Below are 6,000 nucleotides of genomic sequence, written 5' to 3'. Positions count from 1 at the left end.
GAATGAATGGAATGAATGAACTAACAAATGAATGAATAATAAGTAACGAATGGATGGAATGTAAGAATGAAGGAATAGGTGAACGAATGCATTTATGGAATGAAGGAATGAATTTATGGAACGAACGAACGAACGAACGAACGAACGAACGAACGAACGAACGAACGAACTAACGAACGAACGAACGAACGAACGAATGAATGAATAAATAAATGAGTAAATGAGTGGATGCATGAATGAATGAAATTACGAATACATGAATAGGTGAACGAATGAATGGAATGAATTTATGGAATGAACGAATGAATGGAAGGATGATTGAAAGCCGTTTCGGCGTTAATTTAGGTTATTGTTGTTGTTCATGTCTTGCACGTGATTCTAATGTATATATGAAGCATTTCAAACTAAGCAAACAAACAGACAGACATGCAGACAAAGACACAACACTTAAGTCTATGTGAATATTAATCTTTGAAAAACAAACGGTAATATTCAAATAACACTAGTTTACAAAACTTATTATTGACTTGTTGACTCGTTATGTTGAATATTTCTTGGAAGCGCTGTCGCCTGATTGGCGAGTGCTTACTAATAAGTATAATACAGACCTAGTTTATATGTTAGAGTTAATTGAAACTCAGTGAAAGTAACTATTATCAAATCAAAAGGAAAATAAAAATGGAAAAAAAAGGTAAAAAAGAGGAAAAAATGACATTCTGAGATATCCTTGCAATGAAGTATGTAACCAGAATGCAACGGCGGAAATAGTATCTTTAATAACAGTGGTGATAAATATTTCTGTTCTTGGAAGGAGGGGAGGGAAGGGGAAGTGGTGGGGAAGGGCAGGGGAAGGGGACAGCGGTAGTTTCGATGCTACTAAAAATGATAACAAGTAAATAATAATAATAATAATCAGCAGTTATTTTTACGACGCTTTAGCGAACAAAACTGTGGGAGACCCGCAATGGCTTATGGATTACATTTTACACGTCGGGTGCCTTCCAATTCAACAGTTTAACTCAAATTTGGAATCTTTTCAATTTAGAAAGTCATTTCAGATGGGAAAGATGGGTAGATTGCTTTTGGATGAAACACCCACCTTTACTATGACCCCAGCCAGGTATCGAACCCGGAACCTCCCGATTGCTAAGCCTCATTGCATCAAATGCCACCCACCGGATTCATTCACTCGGCCACAGCACCGGTATGTTAAGTACAGTCTGCCAACCGATAAAAAATAATAGCCTAGACCTATAACACTTTCGAAAATAGATAAATAAATTTATAATGGGGAAGTTACCGGGCGGCAAAATAATCGATTCTCGTTAGGGGGGTTGGGTGTGGGTTGGGTGGGGGGGGGGGTTGTATGGTACGAACGTAAGGGGAAGTGGTACGTGTGTCAGAGAGGATCACTCCTGATTATTTTAAAAGGGTATTTTTTAAGATTTCATGTTTGCGAGCTTCGCCGGGAATTGCATTGACCTCCTTTTCTTTGTTGTTTTAACAAATCAAATATAAATTGCCAGCCCACTGAATAATTCATCATTTCTTATTATTTTTATTTTTTTTATTTTTTCATTGGCATTCCCCTTGCCCATTGTCATCTGTCTGTGATTACACCAATTAGTATAATCAAACAAAACTTCCTTCAATTTGATTTCCTTTCCAAAAAAAAAAAAAACGGAATCAAAAGTAACTAAGTTTTTATGGTTGTTTATAAAAAACAAAAACCCTTAATTAACTCTAATCATCATATTAAATGATTAAGAACGGTAACAATGACATACAATTGTAGCTATACTTTCGACACAGTACCGTTATTAATTAAACTCTTTATTCAAACCACCCACCATCGTTATTTGGACTTCTTTTGATCTATCTATCTATCTCTCTCCCTCTCTCTCTCCACCTAGGTTGTTTGTTATTGTTTTCGCAGTGCCGGTAAACTGTATATAACCCGCAGAGGTGAAAGCGTTCTACTTTTCTATATATATATTTTTTTTTCGTTTTAACTTTATGCGTTGTTGTTTGATTTCCTTATGCTATATATTAAGGAATCCGAGGCTGATATATGTTTGGTTATCACTCGCTGTACGTAATACGCCTAACAACAACGCCGATTATTCTAAGCCATTGCATCGTGAAACACATATCTTAGATTAGTTTGAACTGCCCCACTTCTAACACCAAAAAAATGCCAGTTTTTTTTATCTTATTTGGTCAAAGAGAGAGTGAGAAGAGAAAAAAAGATTCCTGTTCGACACTATTAACTCTTGTGAAAATATTACAAGTCATTAGATGTATGATAGTATTGAAACACAATGCCTATTGTTCAGAGTCGTATACCGAGTTAGTGTGTATCTGTATGTGCGTTTATGTTTGCGTGTATATACTTGTGTGTGTGTGTATTCCTTAAAGGAAAATTCACCAATATCAAGTGAATTTTAACCCTTTCCGTCCGTTACCCAGAATCGTTGACATTATGCAGCCAGCCATCAAACCAAGATGATAGGTCTATCGACCTTTGTACGATATTAAACGTTATAAAGCCATAATCGGTGACCCCTCCAAAAGGAACCTCGTTTTCCGTTTTTTTTTTTTTACCTCGGGCGATATTTACCAAAATTGGTAACTTTAAATCTACCTTATCATTTTAAAAACCTTTAAACATTTCGAATCGATCTGCTTGACCAAACTGTCAGCAGGAAAATTGCATTATGAAATAATGGTAGCGGTCGTTCCACAGGACCTGCCATTTCTAGTCCAATCTGACAACCTCTCCAAACCTCCCCCCCCCCCCCCCGCCCACACACACACCACACACAGACGCCAAAAGAATAGCATTGTGTTTTGGTCACCTCGATTGTGGGCACTGATAACATAATAAGTTTCTTTTCTTTTCTTTTCTTTTCTTTTCTTTTCTTTTCTTTTCTTTTCTTTTCTTTTCTTTTCTTTTCTTTTCTTTTCTTTTCTTTTCTTTTCTTTTCTTTTCTTTTCTTTTCTTTTCTTTTCTTTTCTTTTCTTTTCTTTTCTTTTCTTTTCTTTTCTTTTCTTTTCTTTTCTTTTCTTTTCTTTTCTTTTCTTTTCTTTTCTTTTCTTTTCTTTTCTTTTCTTTTCTTTTCTTTTCTTTTCTTTTCTTTTCTTTTCTTTTCTTTTCTTTTCTTTTCTTTTCTTTTCTTTTCTTTTCTTTTCTTTTCTTTTCTTTTCTTTTCTTTTCTTTTCTTTTCTTTTCTTTTCTTTTCTTTTCTTGTCTTTTCTCTTCTTTTCTTTTCTTTTCTTTTCTTTCTCAACGCACTATACATTTCTCTTGCATGTGAATCATAGTTTCTTTACTTGTTCGTTTTCCAATCGCTAACCATTAAATTGTCTTCGTTATTCAATAAGACAATGACATTCATGCACAAACCTTTCCCTTCAATGAAAGTTTTCTCTATATCAGCTGCCTTCAAGTAGTTTTATCCAAAGCTGAGGTCAGTCCGATGGACCCTGGATATCCAGGGTTCCTCGTCATGACGTCATTCGTCTCGATCAATATCGACAATGGTCAATGCTCGATAAATTGTACCATACATTCGTTATTATTGAATTATCTGGACTGCTTTTACACCTGAAATTTTCATTTTTGTCGTTAACCTCATGCGAGTAAATCCGTGTTAAATGTTTGGGAATTTTTTTTTTGGAGGGGCTTGTGATTCGCCTAAGGGTACAGTACTAAGATATCGATTGGGTTCATTGGCTGATCCGTCCCACGTGGGACACCGACAAATTACTTTGACATTTAATATTTTGTCACAAAAGAAAGGAATCTAGCAGATATGTGTCCCCTCTTTGTCAGTTTTTCTGAAGACTCATAAACGTAAAATAACAGACTCTTATCTGCTTTATACTTTATGACTAACATCAAACGAGAGAAGACGAAGAAGAAACGGGAAGATGAAATAGAAAACAGCTGAGCAAATAGGGTTAAATGTAAACCACTGAATAGGCAGGGAGAGATATATCTTTGATATCCAAACGGTCTTTCGGAGTTCATCAGACTTATTTCGTCATAATCTCGTCTATACCCCTTTACCTTTCCTCGGTTCCTCCCTTACGCCCCCCCCCCCCCCCTTCATTCAATTGCCTTAAACAGATTTGCATGTAAAATGTTGTAAACATCATATTATGGTCGGAAAACGCCAATATAGTAGTATTTTTCAGACAATTGAATAATGAATAATACCAGGATACAATATTCTATATATGGGTAAGTGCTGTAATAGGAATGGGAATTTTGCTACAAAGCGTATTAAAACATGACTTTTATTATAGTAAATCACTTCTGCTTATTTAACATAAACTGTAGCTAACATCTTTTACTCTGTAATTTACAGTAAGTTTCTGAGGTGTTTTTAATATTTTTGCAATGTTCAAAATGAAGTATTTTATATCGGGTCATAAAGATAATCGGGTGGGGTGGGGTGGGGTGGGTGGGGTGGGGTGGGTGGGGTGGGGTGGGTGGGGTGGGGTGGGTGGAGATTTCCCTGTAATACGACGGCATGCATGCAAGGACACTGGCCCATGCATGTTATACGTAGAACCCCTAAATCCATCCAACCGACCGCAGAAAAAGTGGTGGAGCCTTAAAGAGGGGTTAGCCCATAAATTTGAATCTTGATTCGAGGCAGCACTCAAAAATCCTTCTTTTTTAGTCCTTTTTGCTTTTTTTTTTTTTTTTTTTTTTTTGGTAACACGACCGGGGAAATACAGCCTGTACAGCAAGAAAAAACATGGGAATATGCGTACTTTGAAGAGTCTGTCTGCTCATAGGAAATACTTGTGAAAATACATTTCAGATATATCAGATAAACTAGATGTTGAAATTGCGGATTAAATCTTGTATTTTAATATATAACATCCTATATGTACCTGTATACCTCCTAATATAGTGTTGCGGCATTTGAATAAGTGTGCAACTTAAATTTCACAATACGGTCCGCCAAATGATCAATTTCTTGCCCAACGCTGGACTCAGTAGACACTCGGTACTCAACTTTAGAGCCTTGTACTCGTTCCCGTACTCATACCAAATGGAATTGTACTTTGTTAACTGGTACTCACGCTGGACTAGACACTCGGTACTCAACTTTAGAGCATTGTACTCGATCCAGTACTAATACCAAAGGGAATTGCACTTTGACACTTTGACTGGTACTCACGCTTACTAGACACTCGGTACTCAACTTTAGAGCCTTGTACTCGTTCCCGTACTCATACCAAATGGAATTGTACTTTGTTAACTGGTACTCACGCTGGACTAGACACTCGGTACTCAACTTTAGAGCATTGTACTCGATCCAGTACTAATACCAAAGGGAATTGCACTTTGACACTTTGACTGGTACTCACGCTTACTAGACACTCGGTACTCAACTTTAGAGCCTTGTACTCGATCCAGTACTCATACCAAAGGGAATTGCACTTTGTTGACTGGTACTCACGCTGACTAGACACTCGGTACTCAACTTTAGAGCCTTGTACTCGATCCAGTACTCATACCAAAGGGAATTGCACTTTGTTGACTGGTACTCACGCTGACTAGACACTCGGTACTCAACTTTAGAGCCTTGTACTCGATCCAGTACTCATACCAAAGGGAATTTCACTTTGACTGGTACTCACGCTGTTTTACTTACCCACTTCCGGTCTGTCGCGGACAGGTATGCCAGTTAGTACAACAGTTTGAAATTCAATAGGCTCTCCAATCATTGTGTGAAAAACGATGTTCGATTGTTGACGTTGGTCTAAGGTAAAAACATTTTAAAGTTGTCAATCATATTCCTCAAATAGTTAAATTTAGCAGTAAATTGGAAACACCTTTATATTCCCGCGGACCTGTTTATTATTTTTACTACAAAAGCGATCTCTCTCTGTATCAAATACAACACGCATAGGCGTTAAATATAACGCACAGCAACACGCATCAGAATTCTTTCATATTTTCGTGTCGTTATTGCTTAC

The 6,000-nt window shown here is 36.9% G+C and overlaps 1 protein-coding gene across 4 annotated transcripts in view; it reads right to left on the bottom strand.

Annotated features, from left to right (window-relative positions):
* Window positions 1-6,000, bottom strand: part of LOC139958853 (transient-receptor-potential-like protein) — a 56,921-nt gene that overhangs the window by 4,561 nt on the left and 46,360 nt on the right. For 3 of the 4 annotated variants that reach the window (XM_071956239.1, XM_071956242.1, XM_071956241.1), the window contains exon 17: window positions 5,676-5,783. The exons of the other annotated variant lie outside the window; for it this stretch is intronic. The gene's annotated coding sequence lies outside the window, so the exon portion shown is untranslated. The remainder of the gene's footprint in view (window positions 1-5,675; window positions 5,784-6,000) is intronic. 4 annotated transcript variants of the gene reach the window in all.

This window comes from Apostichopus japonicus, chromosome 18, assembly GCF_037975245.1.
Source record: "Apostichopus japonicus isolate 1M-3 chromosome 18, ASM3797524v1, whole genome shotgun sequence".
Classification (NCBI taxonomy): Eukaryota; Metazoa; Echinodermata; class Holothuroidea; order Aspidochirotida; family Stichopodidae; genus Apostichopus; species Apostichopus japonicus.
The sequence above is the reverse complement of the archived record's forward strand: the minus strand, read 5'-3'. Positions and strand labels throughout refer to the sequence as shown.